The following is a 20,897-nucleotide window of genomic DNA, read 5'->3' as shown; positions in this document are numbered from 1 at the left end:
AGCCATTCCTGTGGCCAGAGACAAGCAGTGCAAATATGACTGTGTATTTACACAGGTTCTAGTGTTAGAAATCACCAGTGTGGCCCTCAGACCAGAAGATCCCTGTATCACCATCCACTGGCTGCTGGCACCTCTGTGGTGACAGGCTGTTACAGCAATGGATGAAGAAGAATACTCAGTTTTTTGGTGGTTTACTAATCTGCAGTGAAATGGTTAATTTTTGGGAGTTTCACTGCACATTCATTACAAGGCAATTTGACTGGAAATTTAATAGGATTATTTTTGACTGGCTGAGGTTAATGGTATTACCTGTTTGGCTTTTATGAAATCTCAGTAATTTAGCAATATTTATCTGAGTCACCATAAAAGTATAGAAATTGATAGTAAAATTAGAGACAGCTGGGAACAGGAGGAAATGAGACAAATTAAACCAAACCCATGCTCTTAGGAAAACACAATTGCCAAATTAAGTATGTTTGGATAACAGTTTAAATAATCCAATTTAACACTAATAAAGGTACTTTAGACCCAAGTTCTGCCTGATTTTATATATGATTGTGCAGAGGAAAACATCAGTCGAGAGGCAGAGAGCCTGGGCCCCACAGGGATACCAAGGGAATGGGCAGCTTGGACACCTGTAACTTTCCATACTCATTTCACGTATTCCTAATAGTTTTTCACTAAACTACAAAGGCACAGGTTTTGTCCTAGAGAATTGCTAAGGGACAGCATTTATAATGAAAAAGTATATAGAGCAACAAATGGTTTTGGAGTTTCTTAAGGCTTTGATTATTGTAATATTTCTAATTGGTTTCTGGGTTACACAGAGAGTTAGAGACTGTTTATCCCAAAGGTTTTGCCCCTGTCTCATGGCTGCACCTCTGTTTGAAAGCGATGATTCAGGAAATTCTTTTTTTTGACAAAATCATTATTTAGATGGAGGTTCCAGCTAAAGTTTTTGCTTTTTATTTGTCCCTTCATTTTCTTTGGATATGGGCAAGCCAACTGAAGAGAATACTTACAGGTTTTACACTGTGGTGCCACTTGGTGAATTTTACTCAATGGCTGTTCAGACAACGTTCAATGCATATAAATCTTCCATTCCACAAGCAGAACTGAAAGAAAAGGAAATTTCTTTTCAGGGATTGAGAGCTTTGTTTCACAGTACAGTACACATGTACAGTATGTGGCCAGGAAACAAAAGTCAAAGAAATATAAAGAGAATTGTTACATGGCATACATCAAAAGATGTCAACAGCTGTTCCAAAAAGCAAAATAACTGAGTATGACTATCACCCACAAAGGATCATGACACTGTAACTTTCACATAAGATGCAATTCCCAAAGATCCTTGACTCTTCTTGTTGTTTTATTGTTAATGTTTTATTCCTTTTTCTGTATTTTCATGTAGCTGTGACACTCTTCATATCTTGCTGTTTACATCTAAAATGGGTACCTGAGATTTTGTACATGTAAAAGATCTGTTTGGATCCATGCTAGAAGAATACCCTCACAGGAAGGCCTGCAAGAAAAGGAAGCAAATAGAAAAGGTGCTTCATACAGAGGCCTGCAATGACTGTCAAGGTGTGAAACCTCTCCAATCTTCCCCTTTGTACAAGCAATTTCACAGACATCACTAGAGCAGGCCACTCAAGTTATGTTCATGAAGAAGCTTTTCCTGTAAGCACCTCTGATTCAGAGCCTCGTGAGTCCAGGTCTCCTGAGGACTTTTGGTAGATTTACAACAGAGAAAAGTTGTATGTGTTGACTTGCTGCAGAAAAGAAACCCCCAAACAAACCCATGTATTTATATTGCTGCATAAATGTTAACAAAAATATGTTCAACTCTAGAGCTATGACACTTGGAGGATTCCCAGGGTGCAATAGCTCAAGGAAAAGAGTACTGATACTTAATTGTGGGGACATTTGCTATTTCCTATCCCAAGATTGTACATCCAGAGCTCATTCTATGGCTGAACTCCTAGACACAAGGATGAACTTCCCTTATTTAGGCTAAATTGAAGAAAAATATTTTAAAATCAGGTTAAATTTAAGATTTAAAGAAAGGAATTTGTTCCTTGCAGCTGGTTTTAAGAGCTACTTTATCAAGAGATTTGATACACTTCATGATTTTGAAAAAGGAATAGCAATAAGGTCCTGTGTCTGGACTTCTGCCTGTGAAGATATTGCCTATATATGCTGGCAAGTGCTCCAGAGCTGGGTCTATGGGACTTTCCTGGCTAGTGCCAAGCTGGAAGAGCATCTTTTCTTCTTCTCTTCCTGCTGGAATTTGAGCAGCGAGAAGAAGGAAGGGTAAGCCAGGGAAGTTCATTTCTGGAAGGAAGACACTCATTAAGTTCAAATGGGTCCTGGGAGACAAAAAACTGCTCCTTGACCAGACCAAGGGATAATGGAATGTACAGAGAGTGAAATGCAAAAACAGGAAAAGGAAACCTGTGTTAACATTCTAGTTCATACTGCCCTTGTGCTACTCCACACCCCTGTGTTTTGGTTTCCAGCAGTGAGCAGGACAGGCAAACCAGGCCCCTTTCAGATAGAGTTAAACTGAAAGGTGTGCTCTGCTTGCTCCCTACAGGACCAGGCTAGAAGCTGCCCAAAGCAATATCTCCTAAAATGTGCACAGGGTGGATTTCAACCACCAGCTGCATGCCAACTCCTATCATCTTCAGATCTTCTCCTCATTTGCTAACATCAGCATAGTCCCAGAGACCAGGGCTTCTTGGGATAACAGGAATGGGAGGATACCCACAGTTGACAGTCTGGGACTTTGCTGACTAAGAAACCTGGAAGGGTAACGTCCAGTGAAGCATCAAAATAACAACACAAAGCCTTGCTCCCTCTTTAGCCAGTGGAAAAGAATAAAATGTAGTAGAGGAACTGGAGTGAAAGGAAAGAGCTGATGACCTGGCACAAAGGGGAAGAGGGAGAGGGAGGGGAAGGCCGAAACAAAAAAGAACTCAGACATCGTAGCTTGAAACTGTGCTTATGTTTTACACCATAGTGAGTGTTTTATCAAACATTTCCTTTGATGCCAAAGCAAAACATCATCTCTCTCCAAAAGCTCTTACCCTATAATGGAGTCTGTTTAAAATATTTTTGAAAAAATGCTGAAAATGCTTGAGGTTACCCCATGATCAAATTACAGCTTAGAGAGTTAGACTCATGGTCTATTAGAATTCTGGTTAGCATGCACATTTTATCACAGATGTTTTATTAAAAGGGGTTTCCTTGTCATTATCTAATGACTTGGTCTTTCAATCATGATAGGTCCCGGGTTTGTGACGTGCTCCTGAGAGTTAAACAGAAAATAAATATTCCAGTTCTTACCTGCTGCCCTTCCAGTTTGAGGTGGAAACACTAAACAGTCTCATGGATGTATCTGATTTGATTTGCATTGCTGAGAAAGTAAATCTTACCAGAGAGAAATCTAAGCAAAAGGATATGCTGCTTTCTTTTTTTCAGTCTGTGTTATTCCATGCTGGATGAGATTATACCGTGCCACATCTTCAATTTAACTGCATTCCTCAGTTTCTCTGCTCCCCAGTATTTTCATCCAAGGCCCTAAAAGGGGTTGCAGGTCTGCAGATGTTGGCTTGTGGTGCCTGAATGTTACTTGACTGAGCAATAGAATGATGGGATACTTCCCCCATGTCTCGGAATGAACAAGGAAACCAATTAGCTTACATGCATCAGCTGAGAAAAAATAAAGCAAGTTGGACAGCACCCAAGCAGAGATACTCAGCAGGAGGAGGTGCAGCACCAAGCACATCAGGAGGACAGCAGCATTTGAGAGGTTTGGTTCAACCAGGTGACAACTTAAAGGTTTCAGGAAACTGGATGGAGATAAACTGAGACTGAAGAGTAGATTCATCTGTCTTCAGCATCCAGTAATGGGTACCAGATGCTGGAGAGCTGCTTTGGTCACTGAGAAGCCTAACTCAGGCCATGACCTCCTGACAAGGCAGAGCTCAGCCTGCCTGGCCCCAGTAGACTGTGGCTGATCCCAGACTGCAGATCTACCCTGGTGCTGGGTAACTGAGGGCGGAGCAGCAGGATTTGGCACACATCAAGACCCCAAGGAGTAACACCCCCATGGTTTACTGTCTGATGACAGCTCCATCCATCACATCCTATCATTCTGCCATTGCCTAGAGGTCTCGATTCAATAAAGGCAGTGAAAAGGAGTCTCTGCATTACTGCTGGTAGTGGTGGAAATGGAAAAGATTTCTTTATGTAATCACGTAATTTATGAAAATACTTTTCAGTATTTTCTGAAAAGTTCCAAAAGTCAGGAGTTCTGCTCACAAGAGCAACTGAACTCACATACTGTTCCCATGGCCAGTCCTTACAGACTCCCAGACAGGTAGATTTTTAGCAAGGACTGGATAAGAATTTGCATAGCTAGATTTCAAAACTTATTTTTAAGTACTTTCATGCCAGCAATCAGGGACTGGTTTCCACTCCCTTCCCTTTTCCCACACAAATATGGCTTTGCACCTCAGAGTCCTAGCTACTCTGCTCGAGACATTGCACTCTGCTCAGCTGCCTGCCTGGTGCAAGTTTTGGAATGAGAGCCACTGAAGAACAGTGAGGAAGGCTCTCCTCCCAGGAGGATTCATGATGGGAGACCCGCACTGCAGGACATCTGAATATATCTGTACCCCAATCAAAACCCAGGCTTAGTTACTGTTACATTGCAATACTGCAAGATGTAAAAAGAAATAACATATAAAATGTTATACAAGCAAAATAAAGAGAAAAAGAAACTTACCAAAAATACAGAGGCAATATATATGTGACTCATCATCCCAAAACTGTTTGAATGCCATGCCCACCAGAACCCTAGAAAAATCAAGAAAAATAATATCATTTGTGTTTGTTTACCAACCAGTTTAGATTTATTCAGTTACAGGGATTTTTTCCCTTTTCATAAAGAGCACATTAAGGGAGGAGCACATTCACAGTGTGCAACATTCACACTAATAGGGCAAAGGAAGCTACGGTAAATTGATTAGGGAATTCACCATTCAGTGCTTCCCTCAAGTGTTGCATCCATCTTTTACTGATTAATAATGAAGCATTAATGAAAATGTTTCTGTGTCTCCATGCTCCCACCAATTAAATGTGGTGCAGAAAAAAACATACAGCCTTTGGAAATTTTTATTTGTCTCACTTGCCAGACAAGCAGTAGAGTAATTCTTTACTGGGAATATTGGTAAAACAAGATCTGCATTTAGGGGTTCAGACTGGTAAAGATGGATTCTTAAGCTGACATTTAAGAATCACTGACTCTCAAATACCACATTAGCAATCAAGAAATCAACAGTGTTTAGAAGAAATATAATTAGCTCAGCATGCTCTGCTTGAAACAAATACTGTAGCTATCAGCTGCACCAAGTGCCAGAAGAAAAGAAATAGGGAATTTGTTTTCCATTGTAATACATTATATTTTACTTTATTAAAGCCATAAGAGCTTGAGACATTAATATTTCTGAGAAACTGCTGGAGCCAGCTTAGATCAGGGTGGATTTTTCTCCATTAGCTGAGCGAATTCTGGGAAAGCAATCTGTCTTCTTCTTGCTTGGTCTGTACTAAATGCATTGCCATGACACTGGGCGAGACAGCCGGGCAGGATGTATGCAAGGTTATTAACGTGTTTTCATTTCATTTATGTACAGAAGTTACTGAGATTGTGCTTGAGACATAATTGCATTAAGCTTTATCTAAATTGACCTTCTTATTCTAGACTTAAGTGGGGAGGATGTCAAGCAAACAGGCCATGAAAGGCAGTGCTGCTGGGTACAGATGGCAAAGCTTACAAGTAAGGAGAGAGCAGAAATTGGAATCAAAGTAGTAAATATTTACTCAAAGCCAGTCAGCACTGGAAGGGCTTTAAACTGACTGCTGCTTTGAAACTTGTTTGTGTGTATGGTGGTCTCAGACCACTGCAGGGTTGAAAGCTGCCACCCTTCCTGGATTTCTTAGCAAAGAAGGTGTAGATTAAATCCTAAATGTGTTTGGGAATTGAACTGTACACACAAGGCTGATCGCTCCAGTACATAATATAGGATGACCATTAGCTCCTACTGTGCCTCTTCTCCAATCAAAAAGGGGCTTTCAGTTCCTCACTGTCTATCACTTTAGCACTTCTCACAAGTACCTTTTGTGCATTTGGAATTGGAGAGAGAGCTGAAGCATGAAATCACACTTCCTTAGCTTGCTCAATGCCAGCACCACACTTTTCTCATCAGGGAATAAGAAGGAAGTAACACCCTTCATGGCCTTGGACCTCCCCAGCACTAAAGGCTCTGTCCCTGCCGAAACCACAGGGTGCAGTAACAGGTCACCCATCACTTGCTGACAAAGCACCACTTCAGCCAACAGGTACCAAGAGAGTGAGAAGTCTGTTGATAAAAATTTCATAGAGCCAGAGACTGACAAAGAGTTTTCTAAAATAAGCAAAAAATTTGAAAAGCACTGGGTTGGAGAAGAGTGACAGAAACAGGAAATGTGCATTTTTAGGAGGAGGGCAGGGACACAAGTTGCAGTGAGTGTTGTGGTGCTCTTAGACTGCGAGCCAGTGTGCCTAGGTGCCCTGGTCAGATAAATAGCAATGCATTAGTTTTAAAACTCTGCTCTGAAATGTCACCTTCATCTCCATTGATCTCTATTACCAAACAGGTCCTTCACTGTCACTTGTGACAAAAAGCATTAGTCAATGAAAAGCTCTAAATAACTTGAGGAAGACAAGAAAGCTCTTCTCTCTTAGCCACACAAAATAACATTAGAAAAAAAAGGCTGAGAAAGTAGGGCACTGAAAAAAAGCATCTCATACTGAAACTAAAAATTGAAATATTCTATTCTAATCCTGTCACATTTATCAAAAATATTTGGTGGTAGGGTTATTTTTTTCTCCTCTAGAAAGGATGTTTCTGTCAATGAGGAAATAGCCTAGTGAAATGTTCTTAATATTTAATCCCCACACTACACCAACTGCTACACCAACCAGGGCAGCTGGTGCCACAGATCTACTGCAAGACTGAAAGTTACCCAAGATGTCCCAAGGCTGAAGTTGCATTTGAACCACTGAATGATCTCCACCAAACCACTGAGAAAGAACTGGTGGCTGGCAGATGGCAACAACCCAGGCGACTTCAGCAGCCTCTTCACACCAGGTGTCCTCCATCCCCTCTTACTGAAACACAAGCACCCCGCTCCCTGGCATCTCTGCTGCTGCAGGACAAGATATTCCCCTGGTGTGTAACCAGCAGGATGTGCTGCTCCTCTGTGTGCTTATGAGCACACCCTTGATTTTAGGATAGGCAGCTCTCTGGCTTGTGCCACAAGCTGTATGTGCTTCCCCACTTCAAACCCAAGCGTGCATCCACCACTCATGGAACAGACAAAACTTGTATTTTGGGTGAGACTAGGTCACAGACTTGCTCACAAATCACACCCTGGAGCTCTGAGCTTGGGAAATGTATCAGCAGTGTTTAAGCACAGCTGCTTACGGTAGGGAAGAGGGCACTGTTTAAATTTATCCCAATTGCAAAATGAGCACTCTGTTTTCCTGCCCTAACAGTCTATTGCAATATTTGTTCCCTGAGCAACAGACTTGGTGCTCAAGATAGGCAGTTTTGCTACCTGTACTTGGTGCTCAGTCCAACAAACATTGTCAGCAGAACCAGGGTGGGTCAGTTGTGATGTCCAAACACTTTTGTCCATCGGCCTGCAGTCAGCCTCCCCTGGGCTGTGCTCCTCCAGCCACGCTAGCTGTGGAGTACTTGCCTGCCATAGTGCTGACCATGCCACCGTTTGGGGGGCATGCAAAGTAAAAACTTGGTTTTAGCAGAGCAGTTGTCCATCAGGAATAAAACAGGTGGGTTTAGGCAATGATTTAGAAAGCTGGTTGCACCAATTCCTATGACCAGTTTGGACAGGCACAGCTACATAAGAAAAAAGAAACAACCAACCAACAGAAAAACCACAACCAGTTTTGGAGATGTTTTTGTCATTACTTCAGGACTGAGAGCAATGGCCCTGCTGTAACCACTAACATATCCATGAACTGCCATCATATCCATCTGTCAGAGCTCGGTGTTTCAGAAGCTGTCACTAGAGAGGAGTTTCCAGGGAATTTATGTTTCTCTGTTCTTCCCTTAAATCTTAAGCCAAAGGCAGACGAAGGTGGCTGTAAATCCCCCTGGTGCTGTCCACTCAGAGGGACATCTCCACAGAGCTGAAGGCTGAGGCACAGTTCAGAGCAATCCTTTCTGTGACACAGCTCTGAGACTGATTTGCTCTGCTGACACATCCTTCATAGCAGAGAAGACAAATGGAAGCAAGAAGAAGATGTTATGAGGGAGGGGGTGCATGTACTGGCTCCACATCGCCCAGCAGGATACAAAGGGAAGGTCTGGGCTCTCTGAGGTCTCCCCAGAGCCACCACCCTGCCCTGCAGCTTTTCTTAGATCATGCCTGTAACCCTATACTCTGCAGCATAAATGTTGAACTACAGCTTTTGTTCCTTGTTTTCCATAAATATTGCAGTAATTAGCCGAATTTAATTACAGTTATCATGAAATAACAAGCATTAATCAGATTCTAGGAGCAGCTGTATTTTGCTCTTTTGAAAGCAAGAAACTATTTTAAAACTATTTCATTAAAAGCATAAAATTATTTTAAAATCAAAGCAAAAAGCATTCTATATATAGAGTGGCATTATCCCAATGCACACAAACACCTCAAAATAATAATAAAAAGGCCATCTTGATAGGATGATGTTGCATTAAGGACCTTGTACAGGGACAAAATCAAAAGTAACATTTAGCTGGATAGTGCACTGGACCTAAAAGAGACACAGAGAGAACAACATAAAATACAACAGTTTTCTCATCTTTACCATTTAGGCTGCTGACATGTGCTTTCTGTAGAGATGCCCATCTAATTACAGAATCATGGAGTTCTTTAAATGTGCATAAATTGCTCTAATTCACACATCAGTTCCTCCTTTGCATTGCAAGAAACGTGTCGGTGCAATGCAGATCAAGCCCTTTATAGATAAAAAGCAGTTTGCTTTTGAGATCCTCTGCTCATTAGCTTTCCGTTTTCCCTCCTCCTCGTGTAATGTGGGATCCATCTGGGATCAGACATAAAAGAGCAGAAGTGCTGTGGAAGGTTCCCACCTGCAGGCCACTGAGGACAGTGGGCAGGACAAGGTGTCTTCAGGGAGTTTCTGGGAAGTGCCTGCACATGATCACACTCGGTATGGTTTGTTGCCTGTCTCCTGCACATGTTCAGGGTTCTGAACCCGTGGGATTCTCCTGGGAGGTTTTTGTATGCATAAAACTATAGATGTGTGAATGAGTCCTGATTTAGGCTCAAAATTAAGACACTGCAAACTGCACAGCACGTGGAGCATCAGCTACTCATTGTTATTCACAGGAATTAGGATTTAGATCCCATTTTTGTCTTCTGAAACTGATTATCTCATCTTACATGAGCACCCCTTCTAAGCTGAAGGTGCTGTTGTTAGGATACAACTATTGCTACTTATGATGAGAAAATGTACCAGACAGCGCAGCAATTCCAGAAAGATCTGTGATGTCATGCAGTGACCTGGGCAGCTGCACCACAGGCAGAGGGAACATGTGGTTACTGTACCCCACACATCACCATACCTGGGAGCAGAGAGAGCCCCTCACTCACGCTACAAACCCCAGGAGCACAACAGCCCGCAGGACTTCTCACTACGCACACACAGGACAGGCCCACCCGTCTGCTTGTCCACAGGACTTGCAGAAGCACTTTAACAACTGGTTCATTCCCCTCCAAGCTGAAGTGTCCTATAAAATGTGTCAAGGCACGGTGGCAGTGCTTTACAGACAGGCAGTCCGGGGCACAAGGCCAAGGTAAGTTACAGCTTTGCATAACTCTCAAGTTGTAAAACAGCTTACACAGATTGCTATTTTAACTCCGGTACTTTTGACTCTCCTCCTGGCTTTGAAACCAATCCTGCTGCTTTCTAGAGCTTCTCAGGAGAAGCACCCCAAGTTGTAACATATTTCATAAGTGCAGAGATATTAAAATGTGAAGTATCAAGTCTCTTCTTATCCCAGATGAAGAGGCTTCCCGTGATTCTTCACTACAATGACACAGAAAGAGAAATACCTACCATTATCAGACGAATACCTGGAAGCAACATAAGCAATATAAACTCCCTTCTCCCCCTTCCAAGTTAGAAGTCAAAGTTTAAATCATACTTTAGGAGCTCATATAATATATTTATTCCTCCAGGCCACACACTTGCATTAATAGTTTTCCATTTCTAGCTCCTGACACACTGTGGAGAGCACTTTGCACTGGTTATTTCCTCCCTTGCTTGACAAATGAGCCCACCCCTTAAAGATAAGTTTGAGACACAGTCCTGTCTTCCCAAAATCCAGTTATTAACTTCTATACATACTTCTTAGAGAATACTAAACATCACAAATACTTGCTGGGGACACAGGTGGCTTTGACAAGTAACAGAAAGTACACGCAACAAAACCTACACAGATTTGGGGGCTGGGACTAGATGATGGTCAAGGTCCCTTCCAACCCAAGCCATTCTATGATTCCAGGATTCCATTCCATGATTCCACCAGGTTGCCAGGGAATCTGCCTGCACTGAATCACGTTTACACAGGGAAAGGAAAGGGAATGTTAAATATCTCTGACTTCAAAGGCAAGAAGGAAAGGGCGTGTGCACACCCTTATACACACACACACAGACACACACATACATATATAGCCATCCTATATACACACACCAACAGCCTCCTCCACTCTGTGTTCCCCTCTCTCTTTGCCACAAACAGACCCCTGCCTTCCTTCATTTCCATCACAGGAAACTTGATCCAGGGCCCAGTCCAAAGTCTTCACTGCCTGAAAAGTTTAGACAAGTGTAATGGTGAGGGCGAGATGCTAAAGGAGAACTACCCAAAAATACACCTGCCTTCTGATGCAAGTCCCACTGCCTCCTGTTTTTCTTGGATGACTCCCCATGCAAATTCGCACGAGCAAAGCCTTATTTAGCAATTAGATAAATCCCAATTGTCACTGCAGGAAAACAAAATGGTTGATTGAAGCAACTCCTCTGAATTCTAAAAACAGTGCCTGGGACTTTGATTTTAAAATGTCCTGTGGTAGGTAAACAGAGAGATGGAATAGTTCTTGGATGAATGAGTGCTGACAGCCTTAAAAAAAAAAAAAAAAAAAAAAAAAAAAGAGAGAAAGTAAAAATCAAGCTTTGGTTTTGGAGCCTGCTGTGCAGCGGAACATTAACCTACTTTAAGCAAAGTTTGCTAACCAAGTAGCAGAGAAAGCAAGCAGGGCATGCTAAGGGGAGCTGCATGGAACTCCTTTCTCATGCCTTCAGAGCTGCAAGGCCTGAACACAAGAAGAAAAACCCAACTGAAAATCTGGCTGCCATCCAAAAGTTTAAAGCCTTTGAAAGAACCCTGTGGTGAAAATGAAGGTACTTAACATTTTGGTGTTTCCCCATCTGTTTGGAAAAAGGAAAAGGCTGACTTTAATTAGATTTAGTGGCCAAAAATTGAGAAGTTTTATGTGTGTGTGAATTTTGGTAGTGGTGACTGTAGAAATCTCCCCCAGGTTGTTTGCAGGGGCTCACATACCAGTTTGTCTCTATGGTGAGATACCAAAAATTATTACTTATTGAAATGTGTAATCCCTGCTAAGAATGGCACTGCTGACATTTCCATCTCCTTCAGAGCACTACTGACATTTCCTAACTATTGGAAGGGATAAATAACTACGGACCCCAAAAGGTGCTGAACATTTTTATCTTGACAAAAGAAAAACATTGGGCTGTAAAGGGGGAAATAGTTTTTAAGATATCATTTTCCTGGAAAAATTGTTTTCTTTTATGGATTATTTTTTACAACTCTGTAATAAAGACTTCAAAAAAGGACTTTCCAACTGCATATGAAAAAACCTTATATGCCCCTCTAACATAACTCCCTTAACTTTTCACTTGTAGCTTGCTTCTTCATGCTAATTATCATGTGCCCTTTAATTATGGGAACAAATTCTTGCAGGGAATGCAATTAAAGATGTAAAAGAGAGTTTCACCCAGGTTTCCTTTTTCCCTCATGGAGTTTCTAAGTTTCCAGCATTTGATTTTTAAGAAAGCTTTTAAGTCTGCCTGTGTAGCATCATAGTTTACAGAGCAGGAGTCTCTCTCATATCCCAAATAGCAGCTGATGAATTTCAAAGGCTTCTTTCTGAATAAACATCTAAAAGTCTGGATAGTTATTGAGCTCACTCAGCCTCCTTTTCTCTGGAAAACAGAGAGCTGTGTGTGCAGACACAAATTGTGTCACAGGCTGTCCAGCAGCTGAATGTCAGGCTGCTGATTTTAGACAGGTGAGAATTCACGTAAGGAATTTTAATATTTCTATTTCAGAAAACTAGATGTGTACAGAGTCAGAGAAGACAGAACACCTCTTGGCTTTTTACCTAACAACTCTGAAGCCCCTGAAAGGCTTGCTTTTGGTTAGGAACAGTAGTCAGATACAGATGTTGATTGCTTTTTATTTAGCCCACTCAACTGAAAGCAAGCTCAAATATTCTGCACTAAGTTTTATCTCTGCTTGAAGCCTAGAAGATGACATTTCTATTTAGTGCATACACAATTTAAAGAAATGCAGTGATGAAAAGGAACAAAACAAAACTCAGAACTGCAGGGTCCTTTGTAAAAACTCCGCCCTTCTGATTTTTGGCTAAACTGTAAGAAGGAATACAATAAGGGTTGAGGAGGAATGATAGACCATAAATTATTCTGAAGTCTGAGGTGGAGGAATCAGTGTCATTGCCTGGACAGAGGCTGAAATAACAATGCAGACTCTGAGTTCTGCATCCTGTCTCCCCAGCAGTCCCTGCTTGGCTATGTAGGAAAACACGCACTGAGTCAGGGCTGTCACAAAATCCTTGGCAGGATCTCACTATCTACAGGACAAGGATTTTCTTTTCCTTTTTTTGCCTCCCTCTGACATCTGTGGACTTTAAATCTCAAATACCTTGTGGCTTCCTTGGGAGACAAACAAATAAATGCACATTGGGTGCACAGGATGCCTCTGCCCTGCAGCGTGCAGCGTCCAGCATTTAAGGACACATTTGGTGGGAGGGTGTGAGGGAAAAGGCTACTTGGTACTTAGTTGCTGGCTGGAGTTAAACCACAAAAACAGTGGACAGTCTTATTTTTCTGCTTATAAAGTGACTGGGATGCCAAAAGTACTCAGTTTTTCAGAATTTTTCAGATTATGTGCTTGAAAGGTGCTTTTTGGCAATGGGCTTGCATCCTTCTTTGCACAGCACTCAGGAAAACGTTCCCCAACTCCCTCACTGCAATGACTGGGTGTTTGACGGAGAGAAGTGAATCTTAGACAGGAAAAAAAAAGTCCTAATGAATGTTGAATGAGCAACACAGTGGTGACTTTAGCAAAAAGCCATACAACCACTGTGAAAAACAATCCAGAATAATGGTGTTTGTGAAATCACTTGTCCAAGTATGGGGAATTGCTCAAAGAGAGTCAGACTTTCCCTGGGAACTAAGTTGAATTCCACTTAAGGTTTCCATCTTTAATTGCTACCTCAGGCGTGAATGTTGCCCTGACTTAGGAGACCACTTCAAGCACCAAAATCAAATCTGAACAGAAATTTCAAGCACTTAAGGGTTTCTTTTTGCCTTTTTTCAGAATGGACCTCTCTTTTTGAATCTGAATATCTTTCCGGGGATAAAAAAAATTAAAATATTAATTTGTGATGATTCTCATAAGATAATGTTTAACAAAAATGATTAAAAATGAGGGGAGAAGATGGGGAGGTTTTTGAAATGTTTAAAGGAAAACTCTTTTTCAAACACAACTGAATAGGAAGAGAAACAACAGGGAGGCAGGAAGAGATAAGGACAAAAGCTCTGGTCTGTTCAATTTTTGTGTGAGGTTGTAATTATTCTGTTGTACGTGGGAAGAACAATGGGACACGGAGGAGCTACACAGGTAAATCCTGCAACTTTCCTCTGTGCAGGGAGGAGCTGCTGCAGCCAGGCTGGGCTGCTGGGGAGCACATTTGCAGGGGTGCACAAGTTTATCACCCCAGTTATCCTAGAAGCCTATCACCAAGGGACAAAGCAGAAGTTGCTCGCTGCTGGAATTTCCCTAAGGAAGGGTGTTCAGGGTTTGCAGTGCAGACCAGGAGCTCGAGGTCAGGAGGAGATGTGCTGCACCACAGGTGCACTCCTCGGAGCTCAGGGGCCAAGGATGGAGGTGGGCTCTAAGCCATCATCCCCGTTTTCATGTGATCTCTAGCTGATATTTTAAAAGAAAATGACTTCTGGCCTCACCAAGAGAGAACTCAAATTACACAGAGTTGGGTTCACCCATCGAGGGCATACAGATCTGAAATTTTTCCCTCCTTGTCCTTGAAAATTAATCTGACTCTGCTCTCTGCTCAGCATCCTGGAAATGCCTTGCTCATACAGAGGTTACATGAAAGATCAGGACTGAAGCCAGCAGTTTCTCTCTAAGCAGCACTTCTCCAGGCTCTGCAAATCACTTCCAGAGGAAGTTTTCCTGTCTGAATTCCAGGGCCCAGAGCAGCACCAACAATTAAGTTGCTGCTGTGCTCCCCAAGGACTCACTGTGCAGGGGACAAGTGATCATCACCCGTGGGCTGCTACTAAACACATTTTGGTTTTTTTACACCTGTGTCCGTCCTTCCTGCTGAGCTACAAGGTGAAGGTCCAAAGCACAGTTTGTATGGAGATGCCAGGAATGGGATTCCTTCTCCATACACTTCCCCAGGGCTTGGGGAAAGAGCAAGCTGTAGTGCTGCCTCACTCCCGCCTCACTGAGTGGTTTGGGGAAGCCAGAGGACACTTTTAATGAGGGAATCAAGGGAGTTACTTTCATTCTTTATGATCTTTATTTAATGATTTAGCTTCAGAGTAATGGAAGATGGGTGGCTTGGGAAGGTAAATTGTGACTGGGAAAGACATTGGAAAGGGAGCAAATATGCTGTAGGCATCAAAACCACCAGAATTAATTAGACCTATAAGTTCATGGTACAAGCCAGTTTAGACTTATTGAAATGGGAAATCAAAAAGAAAAACCAACCAAACAAAAAAATCAAAGTTTATTGAATCTGATGCATTCCCATCACTGAATTTTTTGGGAACTTTTTTTTTTTTTTTTAATTGACAGAAAACCATTCAATTAGAAAATTATCATCTTGAGGAGTAAGAAAAAGTTTGCAAGTGATGCAAAGGCTGGTTAATTCATTGCTTTAAAATAGCTTTCTAAACCACAAAAAAGTGATTTGGATTTTTTCCAGTGTAACCTCTACTGCTAGGGCTCATCTAGAAATACATGCTTTAGTTTTCCAGTTAAATGGAAACCTATATGGGAGAAATGTGGGAGGTGAAGGAGGGGTTATTGCAAATAATTCTGGGGTAAAGACTGGCACGTGCTACAGCTCTCCCATGTGTTTTGTATGTTATGTTCTGGATCAGAAGCAACAGTCAAAAAACCTACCAGCGCAGTAGCTTTTAATTAGATCAGAAGAAATACAATTCTTCTCCTTTTGTAAACAGCATATTGGGCTCCTTTCCACCATTTAATTTTATCTAAGAAGACAGCACCACAGTATTTTCAGATGTCTACACGCACATGCCAACGTTTCAGAAGTTCTTTCAATTTCTGATTAAGTGAATAGATTTTATTTTCAAAAATTACTGTTCCGTTAACAATGCTTGAGTTTAAAAGCAGTGTTTCTAAAAGACTCAGCTTTACTTTCACAGCAGAAATGAACAGAAACGACCTTTAGAAGTCGAAAGTTGAAGGGACTGCGTCAAGTTTCAGTCTGAGGATTTAACCACTCTCATTTCTCCTGTCTCCCCACTGAGAGGAAGTCCCACCTCACAAAGCATGGTGAAGGGCTTTCAGCCTGGCAAATAGAGGATGCAGAAGAGTAAAACACCAGTGGGGGTGGATTTATGTCTTTTAGAGGTCATGTCAGGCTAATGACAGCCTGTGATTGATTTCTGGGGTCCTTTTACCACAGAGGACAGCAATTGTAACTCACACCATACCTGTGCTCATGACAACAACTGGCAATAAGTAGTGTTTATTTTACAAACCCTAACACTACTAGATAATGGTTGGCAGTTCAGCTGCACAGCCCTACATTACACAAATGCTTTAGCACGAAGTATACAACAAAATCACCCATAGGAAATAGTACAAAATGCAATGAACCTGGTAAATTCATAACCTGAAGCTGTTTGAAAGCTGACATGGTTGAAATAGCACTTTTTTTTTACTAGAAGGGTGAATCTACTTTCAGTTTCGGAAAAGGGATATTTTGTGGGTTTTTTCCCCAAAAAAACTCACAGGAGTAGGAAGTCAGAAAATGACCAGCTAAGTTGCCAAGCCCTGTTGCACCACATTTATTGATCACCCTGCTGCACACACATTTTGTTTTGATTCTGGCCATGCTGGGTTTACAGTGTTATTCACTTCTGTACAAGTTTCTGAAATGGATGCAGGGCTTTATGGGCCGAATTGACTCAGGCTTTGCGTGAGTGTTCCTGCTGATTCCAGTGGCACTGGCCTAGCTTCTCCCGGGTCTCCACACCCAGTGGAGGTCACAGCTTACCTTGAACTCCGCTGGCAAAGCTCCCAGTGCATTTCCCATCCCCATCCACCTCATCTCCACGGCACTAGCATCGCAGCAGGAGTTCTCTGTTGCACAGCTTTTTGAGTTTTAGCAACGAATCCTAAGCTGCTGTAGGTATGAGTGTTAGTGCATGAATAGAATAGAAACATTTGATTTTGTCATCAATCACCCTGTTTATATGTTGATGTAGGGGAACAAAACCACATACTTATTGCTCAGTAATAAGCATCACTGAATCATAATGTTACTGATACCTAATGTTTAATTCGGTCCTTTCAAAGGCTGTTTGTTTCAAGTCTTTGTACATTGATGACTGTTTATGCTTAAGGATATGAGAGTGACAAACTATGGCAGAATGAGTGCTGGAAATCCACTGGGATAATAATGAATGATCAATTACTATGTGGTTGTGAGGGATTTGTTGAACTCTTCAACTACTCTGAGGCATGCACCACGATGCAGACCTCAATTTACATTCACCTAAGTACAATGACTATTAAATTTTCCTGTACAGAGAACCTCCCTCTCCTTCCTTCTCAGGATATAAATGAATGTGCACTCCTCTCTGAATAGAAGTTCTTACCTAAAATAGCTTTCACAGTAGTGACCGAGCTGAGCTACAAGTTAATGTACAAGCTACTATTCTTGAACAATCCAGATTTTTCTCTGAATTTAAAACCAATTTTGCTTCATAAATTACATGAAAGATAACGTTTCTAGAGTGTAATGTATCATGAAAGTAGATTTAATGTACTGCTCACGGAAGTTACAGCAGTGGCTGTAAGGGTCTGAACACTGAGTAGCACAGGAGTTACATGAGGCAGAGGATGCTCAGCTCTGACAAGGTCTGCCCGGCTGCAGTTTTTGCAGCTTCCAAGAGTCACAAAAAGAATCATAGGCTAAGTCACATTGGAAGAGGCCTTTAAAGCTCAGCAGCTGCTGATGGAATACAGGTCAGGATCTGCTGCATCAGGATGTCAGAGGGTGCTGTGTCCTAACAGCAGGGAAATCCTTGCGTCAAGGACGCATAATCAGAAGACATGAAATATCCATATTGTGCTAAATAAATTAATTGTGATGGGATCTATTATAGTGAATAGCAAATTAATTAATAATAGAGATGCCTGAAATGCAGCAAAGTGTTACTGAGCTGGGGAGCCTTTCAATGGAGGGAGCAGTTAATGGAAAAGTCATGTAATGGTAGAAAGAACTTAGTTACAGGCTACAGTCACGGCTTGTCTGTGATGATAATAATAAGATTAAGTGTCAGAATCCTACAACTACGATTGATTTTTTTTCCCCCCAACAGAAAGAAGGGGCAAAAATGCAGTTTCTCATTGCTCTTCCAGGTTGGTCCATTACACCAAGAGGAAACCAAGCTTGCGTGTCAAGGGGAAGGGTCAGCTCTTTTCTCTGCTTGAGCCAGCGAGCAGGAGCAGCAGCAAGCAGCAGTGGCAGTGCTCTCACCATGCCTGACTCATGCAGTAATGAATGTGGTGTGTCACTTTTGGAGACTGCACAGTTGACAACCCTGCCTGCAGCTCTGGCTGCTCCTCAAAGCACAGCGAAGGTCACAGTCAGCGACTTCCCGATTCCAGGTCACCGTTGCGCAGAAAGCTCCCCTCCAGCAGTATATGCATTTCACACCTAGCTGCTCCTTTTGTCAAGCTGTCATATTTAATTAAAATGCTGACAGCCTTTGAGGATCTCTACAATGTGCAAAAAATACATAAGATCAACACTTCACACTTCTACCAGCGACTATTTTCTTCCAACAGTAATTTAATTTGCTACCTCTGCTTCTGAGGTTTTTAAATTATTTTTTCCTTTTGCTGTTCTTCATGAAAGGCAGAGGAAGAGTCTTCTAATCAGTGCCTTGGACTCCATTGTGCTGGTCTGCTCTCAGCCAGGACATTCTCCACCCAGAGAAACTCTCCTGCTGCCCTCACCATTAGATTTCTGCAGAACTTGGGGTGCTGAGAGGAAAGTTCTCACTTTGCACTCTCTCTCCAGCTACCTGATCAAAGAAGGATTCTCTTTTAAACCCACAAGTTCTTTACTTGGCATTAAATCCATAGATGGTTAAGGCATTTAACTCTCTTTGAGGTCTCCAAAAGCCTTAATCCACTTCTGTGGTATTAATTCAAGTGCTTGGTTTCCTGACACTGTTCTTTGGGCTGAACCACGAGGTGATGACTTCACCACCATGTGTAATCACAGACAAACCCTTTCACATCTCTTTCTTCCAGGCACCATAAACCCTCAAACTCATCATCTATTTTATATGATGTTATATATCAACTAATTATCATCTCTTTGTTTTTTTAAATACAGCAATAAGGTGCTGTTGTAATTACAAATAATTTACGAGAGCTAGAATTTCTCTCTGCTTTCAACGAGGTCTAGGACATATTAATCTTTACCAGCACAGGGCTATCAGCACCATAATTTTATGCGTGTCCCTGTCCCTGCATTAACTCGTGCTTTGTTTTGGCCATTCATGCATAGCTATGGGGACTAATGACACCTTGTGATGTTGGGTCCCAGTTGCACCAGATGCTCTACCTCAGTAATTTCTATTAAAGCCACCTCTGACCATGCAGACAGACAGACCAGGCAGGCTGGGAGGAGGAAGGCTCTAATCCTCAACACAAGCCCTGCTGTAACACAAGAAACCAGAGACAGCATCTGAAACAGGCCTGATCCTTGTGAGCTCCTGTCCAAGTCCATCTACCCCTCCAATTCCTGCATCCTCTCGTCCATGTGCAAACTTGTCCAACCTTAGCTTGCTCAGGCCACCAGCTTGGCTGCTGTCATGATCTGCTAATACAAGTGAGGGTTGTGATGCTTCATTTATAGATCTCAGAGTGCAAAAGCACACAAGGGATTTCAGTTTTAATCAAAACAGTGCACCTTCATTAAGTGCCCAAAACACAGTAATGCGATAGAGGAGAGAAAGAGAGAGAGAGATAAAGGAAACAAAGTAAAAGGGTAGAGAGGAAGAAAAAGGGGGGTTAATAGCTACCAACAGATGAGACAAAGTCCTCATGGCCTTCTGCCAATAGATTTGTCTTCTTTCCATGAGGAGATCTCAATCTGAGTTATTTCAGAAAGTCCCTTTATAGTCCTTTTCAGAAACGAGGGGCAACTGGCCAAGACCATATCTATGTTTTGTAATAACATTGCAAAACTAGGAGCTAGTGCTGGCTATCACAGGTACATACCAAGCATGCCTTTCATAGGCAGTGCTGCCTGCCATGGTTTGCAGCCTAGCAGTGTTAGCTGACATGAGCTTAGCAGTGCTCTCGCTTCTGCTTTCTAGCTGTATCTCCACATCTCCCTCCTTTCCCCAAGAGGTGGGGAGATCCACAGCCATTGTTATGGGGCCCATTGCTTTGGGAAACAGGTACAGGACAGGTGTACAGGACAGGTCATTCCTTTCTGCTTCAGCGCAGTCCTTCCCGCCTGGGCAGCAAGAACGGTGCAGTCCACTGTGACCTGCGCTAATTATCCTCACGAATGTGTACCAGTTCCCAGTGGGCACACCCGCAGGCAACACTTGGCAGACATCCCACCTCAGCCAGGCCAGGACTCCTGTGCTCAGTCTCTGTCCTTGGCAATGATTATGAGGCAGATGAGGGATCTTCGGACTGTCTCTTACAGCTGCTCACCAGGGCAAACCTATCCCCAAAAATATGACAGAGGACCTCTAAACTGAAGATAGTTCAGGGAGAAAGCACTGAGGAAATAGGACTATTCAGCCCCAGCACCTCCCCCCTCCATGAGGAAGTCAGTAGGAAATCACTCCCTACACTGTGTCTCTGCTGGCAGAAGGGTAGGCATTGCTTCAGAAACAGCCTTCCCATCCACTTTGGGAGCTCCTCTGGGAGCAGGTCAGTGCCCAGGCTGTAGGATGGGGCAGGTGGGCCCTCTCCTCTGACCTGATCACCTTCCATTCCATCAGCTCAAAAGAGCAACACCTATTCCCAGCCCCAGTGCCTCTGCTCCATTGGAAATCAGGTGCAAATAATTTCTAAAGCTGTTCAAGGGAGACACCTAAAAATGGCCAACATACTCAAAAATAGTATCTTTCAGCAATTCATCTCTATAAAATATGCTCAAGGGAGCATTATGGT

The 20,897-nt window shown here is 42.4% G+C and overlaps 1 long non-coding RNA gene across 2 annotated transcripts in view; it reads right to left on the bottom strand.

Annotated features, from left to right (window-relative positions):
- LOC109144760 overlaps nt 1-20,897 on the bottom strand; it is a 90,676-nt gene that overhangs the window by 16,218 nt on the left and 53,561 nt on the right. For both annotated transcript variants that reach the window (XR_005602160.1, XR_005602159.1), the window contains exons 2-3: nt 4,793-4,863; nt 1,023-1,115 (exon numbers count right to left, since the gene is read on the bottom strand). This is a non-coding gene — a long non-coding RNA (uncharacterized LOC109144760). The remainder of the gene's footprint in view (nt 1-1,022; nt 1,116-4,792; nt 4,864-20,897) is intronic.

Source organism: Corvus cornix, chromosome 6, assembly GCF_000738735.6.
Source record: "Corvus cornix cornix isolate S_Up_H32 chromosome 6, ASM73873v5, whole genome shotgun sequence".
In the NCBI taxonomy this organism is placed as follows: Eukaryota; Metazoa; Chordata; class Aves; order Passeriformes; family Corvidae; genus Corvus; species Corvus cornix.
This window is presented reverse-complemented; position numbering and strand designations above follow the sequence as displayed.